This window comes from Pipistrellus hanaki (genome assembly GCF_964339955.1).
Source record: "Pipistrellus hanaki genome assembly, chromosome: 2".
In the NCBI taxonomy this organism is placed as follows: domain Eukaryota; kingdom Metazoa; phylum Chordata; class Mammalia; order Chiroptera; family Vespertilionidae; genus Pipistrellus; species Pipistrellus hanaki.
In genome coordinates, this window is record NC_140504.1 from 120,689,650 (window position 1) to 120,701,840 (window position 12,191).

Consider the following 12,191-nt stretch of genomic DNA (forward strand, 5'->3'; position numbering starts at 1 on the left):
TGACCTGTCAGTACCTGAAATAGAGGCCTCTTGAAACTAAACACTGACTCAACTTGTCTTCCTTGGTAATTTCATTTCCCTAGGCCATGGAGCCTTACTAAGGTGTTGCCTGCCAGCTGATGATGGAGCCCTTCTGCCGCCTTGGGATTCGCACAGTTTATTTTGGTAGGTAACTAAGACAGAGAGACAGAGTTAATTAAACCCTTCATAAAACAGTCCATCAGCCACCTGCTTGCAGAGCAGAGTCAGTTTTTGTTTTTTTGTTGTTTTTTTTTGCTGCTCTGGCAGAAATATTGTGTTTTTCAGCCCTCTCTGGGGCCCCATTCAGGATTCTAACCAGGCTACCTATGAAAACTTCTTAGTTGCGGTATATATTTTTCCTACTTGCGTAAAAACAATAAATAAATACCAGTGATCTCGTCAGGCCATGACAAAGAAGAATGTTGGGGATTTAAGTACCCTAATGCATTGGACACACTTGACTTTGACTAAACAGTCAAATTAGGTAGTTTGGCTCCATTTAACCAATTTAAATGTTGTTGGCATGCAACTTTTCAAATGACCTTGGGTTTTTTTTCAGAATGACCTCTGAATGGGATTGGCTTTTAAGTTAATTAGAACTTTTCAGGTATGGTTTAAAGACCTACAAACCAAGCCTTTGCTTTGTTTTAAATGGGGAGGACTCAGTAAAGAGTGAGATGGGGACTATCTATTTCATCTATGTGCACATCTACATGTGCACCTTGGGGGCATAGCAACAAAATAACTCATGTTTTAAATTTTATTTCAAACAGCAAGATATTCCAAATTACAGCCAAAACCTTGACCAAGAAAAAGGGCATGGCAATGATCATGAAATAAATAAGGGTGGAAGTCATAGTTATAAGTCCTTTAAACCCTTTTTGTACTTAGGTAATGTCTTGCTGAGTGCATGGCACTGATTTGTTCCCTAGACTTTGCCAGTAAATTTTTAGGAATCTCCTGGCAGAAGTGAGGACATTTTTTGCCACACCTTCCACTTCTATAGAGTTTTTGAACACTGACTGTTTACAGTGACTTTCATCTGCCTCCTTCACCCATCTGGAATTACTTTTTATTTCTTCTCTTTTACTAGATTCTGACTCATCTCCACCCAGACCTTTATGTTTCCTTAAGGCCTTGCATTCCCAGACATGTGCCCCACCCAGGTAATCAACTTGCCCTCGTTGCTGGTGAGGAAAGGAAGGTCTATGTCGTCAAACTCAGAGAATGAGACCGTGATTAACTCATTCAAATCAGAAGCAGAGAGGTTTCCCTTAGCCCTTCCTTTATTCTCACTTCCCACATCTAAGCAGTAATGAGATCTTATCATTTCTTATTCCTTAGGGTCTCTAGCCCCTTTTCTTCCTCCCCCATCTCTGCATCTTAATTGTCACTCTTAGCTCTCTTAGACTACTGGAATTGTTTTCACTCTTGATTGTTAAGGCAGTGGGGAAGATTAAAAAGTTTTAACTGGAAAGAAACTTGCTCACTCAGGGGTCCTCAAACTTTTTCAAGTGGGGGCCAGATCACGGTCCCTCAGAGAGCTGGAGGGCCGGACTATATGAACTACTAATTCCTACTGTAACACCTCGGCTGCGCTCACTGCCCGAAAAACCTGGCGGGCCGGATCAGACTCCTCTGCGGGCCGCATGTGGCCCGCGGGCCGCAGTTTGAAGACCCCTGTATGCACTGGGAAGGCTGCTGGAGTTGGAGGTGCAAAGAAACCCATTACCACAGAGTGCGAGAATCCAGATGAAATGTGAGGAGGGTCCAGGTTATGCCTGGAAAGAGACAGGGAAAGGAGAGGAAACAGATATTTAGCAAATAGATTGGATAGAGTAGGGGTGTCGAACTCAATCAGAGAAGGGGCCAAAATCTAAAATCCAGCCTAAATCGCGGGCCGAATGGTTTACTGAATAGTCATAAACTGACAATGTCATAAACTGACAGCGGAGTGCAGTGATGACAGCGCGGTGCGGGCCACATTGCAAGGCCTGGCGGGCTGGATTTGGCCCGCGGGCCTTGTGTTTGACATATGTGGGATAGAGCATAATAACTGGCTGGAGTTAGAAGGTGAGGGAGAGGGAGAGTTTATAATAACTATCTCCCAGGCAGAAGGTTAGGAGATTGGGTGAGTGAGAGTGTATCATTCTGAGAGAGGGAACTTAAGAATTAAGTGAGAAAATGATGAATTTAATGTGACATGTTAGGCAGTAGTTTCATGAGAGGAATGTCATGTGCAGAGAAAATTTGTAAACAGTTTATATGTTCAAGTCTGGGATTTAAAGAAAAGTGAATGTTGAATATACAAATTTTAGATTCATGAGCTTATAGCTTAGAGCAAGGGAATGTATGACACTGGATAGACAGAACTTACAAAATAAGAAAGGAAGATAGCTGGCCCCTGGGAAAACCACCCCTAGAGAACAAATTCAGGATGCTGTGTTGTTACAGGGAGAACAAGAGGAAAGAATGTGACAATTAGGTTCTGAGTGGTCTTAGGGAAATACATTTTAATGGAATGATGGTGATAGATACCAATGCTACCGGTTTGAACAATGAAAAAATTTCAGACAGTGAGTGTAGACTTCTCTGTCCAGAAAGTTCATTAAAGAAATATAGAGAAATAGGAAGCAGGAGTGATAACATGAGAGATCATGGTCTTAAGCCCACCCAATAGTGGCCAGTGCACAGAAAAGAAAAAGGCACCTTCAATGAGCAATTTTATGTGTCAAATTGACTGGGCCAGGGGGTGCCCACATATTTGGTCAAACACTCTTCTAGGTGTTGCTGTATGAATACTTTTGGATGAGATTAACATTTAAATAAGCAGAGTAAAGCAGATTGTCCTCCCTAATGATGGTGGGCCCGATCCAATCAGTCAAAGGACTGAATAAAACAAAAAGAGTAAGAGAAAATGCCTCCTGTCCCAATGTCCAAAGACAGTGGCTTTTCCTGCTTAAGACTCAAGTGAGACATTGGCTCTCTGTGGGCCTGCCAGCTTTCAGAACTGTTTCAGACGACTCTAGAGGTTCTCCTGGTTTTCAGGCCTTCCTTCTTGATCTGGAACTAGATCATTGGCTCTCTGGATCTTCAGCTTACCAACTCACTCTGTAGATCTTAGGATGTGCCACCTCTATAATCGCAGATGCCAACATGTCCTAATAATATATAGATATTCCACTGCTTTTATTTCTATGAAGAACCCTAATATAGCACAGAATGGAAAAGAAAAAGAAAAAAAAAAGAAAAAAATAGGAAATAAGGAAGGAAGGGAGAGTGAAAAAAAAAAGTGTAGGATCAATGAAGGCCCTGACAGTGTACGTGCTGTGAAAATGTAGGGAGAGGGAGGGTGATTGTTTAGCTGTCTGTAATCTCCGATGATATTGGTGACTCATTCATGTTACATAATTAAAATTAGCCCTCAGACTGCTGCCTTGGAATTCCTTGTCTTTTAGAAGCAGGATTTCCTAGTTTGGCTTGCTTTCTTGTTACTTAGGACGTGTTGCTAGCATAAGGTCATACTTAGAAAATTGAATTCTCAATTACATTACTCAGAGACTTGGCTGCTTTCCTTCTGGCCATTTTGTCTTTAGGTTGAAAAAAGAAACAACTCACTTTTCTAAAGTGACGTTAGCAGCACTGTGAACTATGTCCTATAGGCCAGTCCTGAAATCTACAGGGTTTGTTTTTTTTGGGGGGATACTCATGAAAAAGAAGCTTTTGTTTTAAAATATGTAAAGAAAATTGTTTTATCAAAAAAGCTTCTTCTATAACCCAGCTTTTAGGAAACTACCTGCTGAATAGAAACAATAGCAGAGGTGAGAATTTGTCCTTAGTGATGTCAGTCCTTAATCTCCCCTCGCTGATTCAGGGCAGAAATCATGCTCGTGAAACATCTCTCGGGCTTTCTCCTCCTTCACAGAGGACAATCTCACACATGGGAAGATCTCTTGCAATGTATATGCCTTTGGGTTACTGGTATGTGCATCTATGTGAGCGGCCAGCTCTGTGGTTACAACACACACAATGACAATGATATAATGACAGTGAACACTGTTCCCAGCACCCTGCCTCCCAAGGGCAGAAGAGATATATAAACCCACAAATGGTAGGCTTGTCTTCTCTGAACATTAGTCCTCCCAGGTTCCAGCTTGGTGAGTCAACAGTCTGTCTTCTGGATGGTTTATAGGATTGGAGGCACAAGGATGAATAGGGTTTGGCCTTTCTGGAAAAGGTGGGCTCAGGGAGGAATAATGCAGACAGCAGCTGTGCTAACGCGGGGCCACAGTAGAGGAATGGGTTCTTTCCTGATGCCACAGCTCACCAAATAAAAACCAGAGTCACCAGCAGCGATGGTCTGAACAAGGAAGAGCAACCCGGAATCATGACTCAGAGTCGCTGAATTCCCTGAACACCGCACACTGTGTGGGGGAATAGCTGGGGAGGTGACATCACAGGCTAATTTTAAAGTGCAGGGAACCCAGTGAGGTTTCTAGGGCAGACATACAATTGCTTGCAAACAAGTCGCAGGCACAATGAGAAACGTTTTGTGTTTCTTTGCAGGTTTTCTCTTTGGTCTCTCAAGGGAACTGAAAGAAACTCAAGTCTGAAACTCAAACCTGCCTCAGCCATTATTTTCCTCTAAATTAGATCTAAACCTCAGGAGATCTTGAGGAGTTTTCAGTGGATACTAATGGGAACTGGGCCCTCCAAACATTATTCTTATTATATTATGTTTTGCTAGTATTTTTCACTGGAAACATATCATACCACGGTGTCATGAACCCTTTTGCTTTCCCAGCTCAATTGGAAACTAAAGAGGGCAGACATTCAGCTTCCGGGCTGCTCCAGATTTTCCATGGTTTAGCCCAGCGGTTGGCTAACTGCGGCTCAAGAGTCACATGTGGCTCGCAAGTCGAGGTTTGCCGCTCTGTTGACTAATGAGTTTGCCGACCACTGCCTTAGGGAAAAACACTTAAAAACATTTTAATAATGTACTAATGTCTTCTACCTGAAGTCAAAACTTCTAGGTAAGGGTAACGCCTTACGCAGTGGTCGGCAAACTCATTAGTCAACAGTGGCAAACTGGGGCTTGTGAACCGCAGTTTGCTGACCACTGGTCTAGCCAGGGTGGGCAAAGGTTCCAGAAAAAGTCTTCAGGGAAGGCTCCAAAGTTCTGAATGTTACTGAGCTAATTCCCACTGAGGTGTTGAAAGTGCTTTGTGATGTACTGGCAAGTAGGCAGATGGTGGCCTGGGTCTTGGCACCTGAGATCTGCGCTGGTGGAACCCTTCAGCTTTTCAGATGCCGCTTGGCTGCAGAGAAGCAGGTGAGATATGGGTCATCCAACAGGGCCTAGATTTTTGCACCCAGTATGGTCTGGCAGGCACTGGGAAGAGCCTTCAGGATATGAGAGGGAGCCCAGAGTGCTTTCAGCATCCCCCCAGACCTTCTCTCTACCTCTTTCCTCTCCTCCCCTTCCTTGAGAGCTCATCAGAAATCTTAGCATAATGGACCAGAATGGAGTCCCGTATTTCACAGGTGAGCCCCACAGACCACCTGCATCAGAATCACTGGAAAGGCTTGCTTAATATTCCATTTTTGGGGCCTTGACTTACCTACCAATTTTCAGTGGGGGGGGGGGGGGGGAGAGGGGGGGAGGGGAGCTGGGAACTTACACTGTTCACCAATACCCCCAGGTGATTCCTACATGCACTCAAGTTGAGAAGCATTGGTAGAAATGAAAGGGTCTTAGATTGGCAGCCAAAAACTGGAGTTCAAACCCACTTATTTCCTGGGTGACTTTGAACAGGTTATGTATTAACTCCTCACCTCATTTTTCCACCTGTAGAAATGGATACATTATTTTATAGGGATTAATATTTTTTCTTTGAGAATCCTATCCTATATAATAAAGAGGTAATATGAAAATTAACCCTCACACCCTCACAAGCTGGCTGCCTATGTCCAGGCAGGCAGGGGGATTAGTGAGGTACAACCAAATAACTGAACAGCAGGCTGCATGGGATAACCAGGCTGGCAGAGGGGGGCAGTTGGGGGTGACCAGGCCAGCAGGGGGGAGCAGTAAGATGCGACCAGGCTGATGGGGGAGGGGAAGTTGAGGGCAACCAGGCCAGCAAAGGGGGAGGCATTTGGGAGTGATTAGGCTGGCAGGGGTGCTGTGAGGGGCAACTAGGCTGTTGGGATGGGGGAGTTGGGGTCAAGCAGGTCAGCAGAGGGGCAGTTGGGGGGTGACCAGGCAGGCAGGCAGGCAGCTGAGTGATTAGGAGCCAGTGGTCCAGGATTGTGAGAGGGATGTCTGACTGCCTGTTTAGGCCCTATCCTGGGGATCAGGCCTAAACCAGTACTTAGACATCCCCCAAGGGGTCCTGGAATGAAGAGGGTGCAGGCTGGGCTGAGGGAATGCTCCTCTTCGGTGCACAAATTTTGTGCAATAGTCCTCTAGTTAAATGAGATAAGGACTACGACAAGGCTGGCAAACACTGAGCTCTTGCTAAATATTAGAACCTAGTATAAGTAATACAGAAAATGGTGGTAAGCTAACAAAATCTTTGTAGGCCTGGAAATGTACATACTCTGCAGCAATTTTCAAAGGCTCATATAACTCTTTTGGATTGACACAGAACAAGGATACTTACCCACCAAAGGCTTTACTATCCACTAAGTCCGTACTAACATACCCAGCTGTGCGGGATATAATGCTATAAGGAAGACGTGGTGATAAAAAGCACAAGTTTGGAAAAGCAGATATAAAAGGTTAATAGAAAAGTGGGATTATAAGTCCAGCTAAGAGCAAGTGGTGAAAATGATGTCTTCTACAGGTGTGTTCCTCAGCAGAGCCCACATGCTCTAAGTCACCCATTCTCACCAAGGACCGTTATGCACCCATAAGACCTTGGACAATGTCTGGGCAATTTTGGTTGTCACAGTGGGGGAGGGGTGCTACTGGCATCAGTGGGCAGAGGTCAGGGACGCTGCTAAACATCCTACAATGCAGAAGATGGTTTGCCACAACAGAGAATTATCTGGCTCAAACTGTGCCAAGGTTAAGAAAACCTGCTCTCAGTTGCCACTGAAGACTGAGTCGTGAGTGATGGAAGGAGGCCTCAGGTGGTTAAGAGCCTCACAGGGACAGCTGGCAGCTGCTGTGTTGCAAAGTCCCACAGATGAAAAATGGGACCCAGAGTGCTGCAAGCTGGCAGGTCACCGGTCATCACTTCCCATGTCACATCTTCAATGCAGCCAGTTTCCTGTTTCTTTGAAATGACTGGGAAAAGCATTGTTTATCCCTTTGGAAAAGCAGAGGTGCTGTTCTCTAGAAATCTGTACCCATGGTGAACCCTCCCATGGTGAACCCAACCCTCTAGGCTGTTTCACTCCTAGCAATGAGAGCAGCAAGGAGGAATTAAGAGCTGGGCTGTCCAAAAGTGTTTGGCACCCTAGGGAGCCGAGTCCAGGGACTCTGGAGGGCACTCAGAATAGCAGAAAGATCCAGGTGGTCACTGGTTTAGTATCTCCTTCCCTGTGTGAGTCTCAGCTTCCCTCTGTGGTTCTCTCTAGGTGCTTCCAGTTTAGTGTCATGGTTAAACAGCTTTCTGCCTTTTTTCCATTTGATCCCCCTCCACTTGATCCCTGCCTCTGCTTGACTCCTCTTTCCTGGCATGGCCTGTGCCCTGGACTCTTCAGGTCCAACTCCCCTGTGTGCAGAGAAGACACCCTAGTGTCCTTTCTCAGTGCCCCACCCAGGTCTCCTGGGATTGCTTCATCATTTTCCCACCTGCTGCCTTCCTGCAGGGTCACTGGCATGGTGTGTGACCTGTGTGATCAGGTCTCTATGCTCAGAAAAGCCCAGGCTGGGTTTAATACTCTGCTGTCACCATTTTAATGTTTTTCTTATATATATATATATATATATATATATATATATATATATATATATATGTAATTGATTTTTTTACACAGAGGAAAGGAGATGAATAGAGAGTTAGAAACATCGATGAAAGAGAAACAATGATCAACTGCCTCCTGAACACACCTTACTGGGGATATGCCCACAACTAAGGTACATGCCCTTGACTGGAATCGAACCTGGGACCCTTCAGTTTGAAGACCAATGCTCTATCTACTGAGCCAAACCAGACAGGGCCATATTAATGTTCTTAATAGAATTTTGAACTTGTATTTTGTAAGTGAATTCTGATGGGACAACAGAACATGCACAAGAGCAGAACAGATACATACAACATGGGTCTCTGTCCTTTCTTCTACCCCATTCTCATGGAGTGTTTACCAGTAGTACAGATTCCTAGTGGACTTACAATGTGTGGGAGTTTGTGGAGATTCAAAGTGAATACAAGCTGAGTGTGTTTTGTCTAGGACTAAGGAAGCTGACGAGGGAGGGGGGATGTCAACATCCCTAAGAGGTCACACTTGCCATTTGAATCAAAACTGGATTCAAATACAAAGGCAGTGGCATTCTAAGAAACAAGAATGATCAAGGGATTCTAACATGCTCTTTCTTTCTCTTGCTATATCACTGTGCTAGCTCACTACTTGACTTATGCTAAAAATAATGACAGAGAAGGAAAGAGATAAGGCAACTCATTCATTCCTTTTCTTTCAATCCTTCTTTACTAATCCCTTAGCTAAAGATAGAGATTGTGGGTACAGTATGTATATCAAAACATTAAATAAAAGCAGTTAAGTTATACTTCTAAAGCTTTTTCACTGTTATAGTAAGAACAAAATATGCAAATTGTGTAATTTTGGTGATTAGCATAAGAATTGAATTGCTTTTATGTTTTCATTTAAAACTGGCATCACATAATAGAGATGAAAGGTAAAATATATACTCATGATATAACATTTAAAATTTAAATTTTTCTTAGAGTGGCATTAAATAGAAAATTTAAAAAAGAAAAGGCATGACAATTGAAGAGAGACAGTGGAAGAAAATAAAAAGCTTTTTTAGTATCTCCAATGACAACTTTCCCCTACTTTTAGAAAAAGGGTGCTCCAGTTGTATTTTGCACTGGGCCTGCTTATATACTGCTATTTCCTAACGCCTGGTATCTCTTTGTCATATCACTGTCCTCAGGTTGTAGGAATCAATTAGCCTGTGTGCACAGAGAGCAGGTGGTGCTGGGTACTGATGCTCCCTAGGACCAGTGCTGAACCAGTGCCCAATGGTTAGCTTTTCAGAAAATGCTTGGAATGTGGCCTAAGCCAACACCAAGTTCCCTGCGGGGTTCACCCAAGTTACCCTCTATGCAGTGTTGCTTTGCTTGAACCTTTACATTCATGGTCCCATTTCCTCACTCCTTACAGTTTTTCCTGATGAGATTTCAAAACAACCACTTTCATTCTCCTTAAAACAAGACCACCCATCCTCCCCAGTTCTGTGGTCTGTCTGTGCCAAGGCCATTGGTTTTGTGAGGCGTCAATGGTAGATGGCCATCAGGTTGTGGGGTAGGAAACTCAACACTATAGACATTCCCAAGGGAGTCTACTAGAAATGTTGGGTTTTGAGGTTTATAGTGAAACTTTTGATACAAAGATATTTCCATGAAGGTCAAAGGGAATTTGGAAAGCTCTTTGGAGAGAAGGTTCATTGTGGGCCACAGTACCACTAAGCAATATTCTGGGCAGATCTAGACCAAGCCTCAATGAGGGAAGACTAGATGGCTCAGATCTTAGGAAAATTTGTTCTATTTACCTAACAAGCAGCCTGGTGCCACAATGTCCTTGGCTCTGCTGGCTTTGGTAGGGTAAAGGAAAATAAAAGTTACAAACACCAGGCTTTGTTTTACCTTAATTAATTAGTTAAAATCTTTTCTATTAGAATTGGAAAGGAACCAAAGCAAAACTCATATTTTTTTTCCACTCATTTGGATACATGATTACTTAACCTGGAAATTTTTATTTTTAATACTCACTCTAGGATATGCTTATTGATGTTGAGAGAAAGAGAAAGAGAGAGAGAGAGAGAGAGAGAGAGAGAGAGAGAGAGAGAGAGAGAGAAGAAGAGAAGAGAAGAGAAGAGAAGAGAAGAGAAGAGAAGAGAAGAGAAGAGAAGAGATGAGAGAGAAACATCAATTGGTTGTCTTCCATACTTGCCCCAATCAGGGATCAAACCTACAATCTAGGTATGTGTCCTGACCAGGAATCAAAGCTGCAAACTTTTACTCCAACCAACTGAGCTACACAGTTAGGGGCAGACAATTTTATTTATGCATCAAAATTCAATGCAAATGCCAATAGTCTGTCTTTCCCATGGCACATAATATCCACACATAAGTATTTACATGTATAGTTGCCACCCCCCTTGGATTATAAATACTTCAAGTCAGAATATTTATCTTATTCATTTTTCAAGCCCCACTGTCTTGTACAATACTTGGCACATAATTGATGTCCAAAGCATTTGATCAAATAACAGTGATGATAGCTAGTATGAGCCAGGCGCTATGCTAAGTAGTTTACATGTAGCATTGTCTTCACTCTTCACAACACAGTAAGAATTGGGGACTGGTAGTCTCATTTTACAACAGGGGAAACAGAGGCCAAGGGAAGTTAAGAAACTTGCCTGAGATTATATAGCTTCCAAATAATAGCAGAGTCAAGCCCAAGTTTGCTAGCCCCAGAGTCTGTGTTGTTCACCACAGAATAAGTGAAGTCGGTGAATAGGTATTTCCAAGGCTGTCAGAAAGAGTGCTCATTAGACAGACAGACTTGTCTGTACAAAGGCCTCTTAATTAAATCATTTAGCAAAGTTCTTTATATTAAAAGGAGCCATTTTTATTTCCCAGCTCTACTTGGAATCAATTTCCATTTTAACCAGTTTCTCCCAAGTTCATTGGGCTTTGTTATCAGAAGTTCTTGTTACACAGGTGTTTAGTTCTGGTACAAGTTAAAAAGCAATAAAGAAACCCAGCACAGCTGCAAGCCCAGCTCCTCCCAGATCATGATTACAGCTTGCTACGGGACTCGACCAAAATTGCATTATATGTTTATGGCATGTAAGAAATTCTTGAGGGTGGTACTGATATACCAATGAAAGACACTGGTATTTTGGGCCCCATGGGGCAGACAAGGAAAAGGGATTTTAGTGTATTATGAGAAACACTTTCTTGCTTATACTTAACTTTTATTGTTCACAAAGGATTTCAAAGTATTACCAAAGAAAATGAACACCATACTTGAGTCATCTGGACATAATGGACTTTCATAGCTTAATGGTTGGTGTTTCACATAGTATTTCTTTTCAATCCAGCGTGGAATCATTAAAAGAAAAAAAATCACAAAAATTCATCAGCTTTCCTGCCTTTGCCCCTCTACAGCCTTTGTCACTGAGAATGTGGGAGCACATGGGTTGCGGCACAAGGCTTGGGCAAGGCAGTGGGCTTGACTAAGGGCCTGTAGATTCTGCTCTTGGGGTGCCCTGCTTCCTCTTCCACTCAAGTAGTCTGGACTTGGAGTTGACATTTACAGCCACCCAAACTTGGAGGAGGTCTAAGTTTTGAAAACTTGAAAAATGAAATTAGATAAAAGAAAAAGTTTTGAGGACCATGTACCATGTCAATACAATGTCAGGTAAAACAAACAAACACCCTTCATATTTAATACACCTGTGAGTCTTAAAGTAAATTGAAGAGTTCTGATATCATTTTTGTAAATGATAAGAGCTTATGGGTCCCCTCCAGTATCTTCACAATAAACAAACTATGTCTGTAGGTTGGAAACCACTTGATTGGATGATTTATTAACTCATCTCCAGTTCTACCTTTCTCTGATCACTCTCTGGATAAAGACAGAGAGAGAAGATGGAAAATGAAACAGGACCAGCTAGGAGTCGGAAGCTGCTGCCATTAGTATGGGTCTGGGGAGGGGACCTGAATGAGAATGTTAGATCCCCTAATTTGAAGGCACCTGGACAAAGTTCCTGCAGAGAGAAAAGAAGATGCTTTGCCTTGGGGGAAATTTCCTCCCACCTTAAGGCCACTTGCTCCAAACCTGGGAGAGTTCTTAGAGGGAATTCACAGTATTAGGAGATTGACAGGGAGCAGAGATAGAATGGCTGTGAAGCTGGAGATTATCTTTCCTGTCTTCCACCTATACAATCTCACTACAGGGGAAGAAATGGGGCA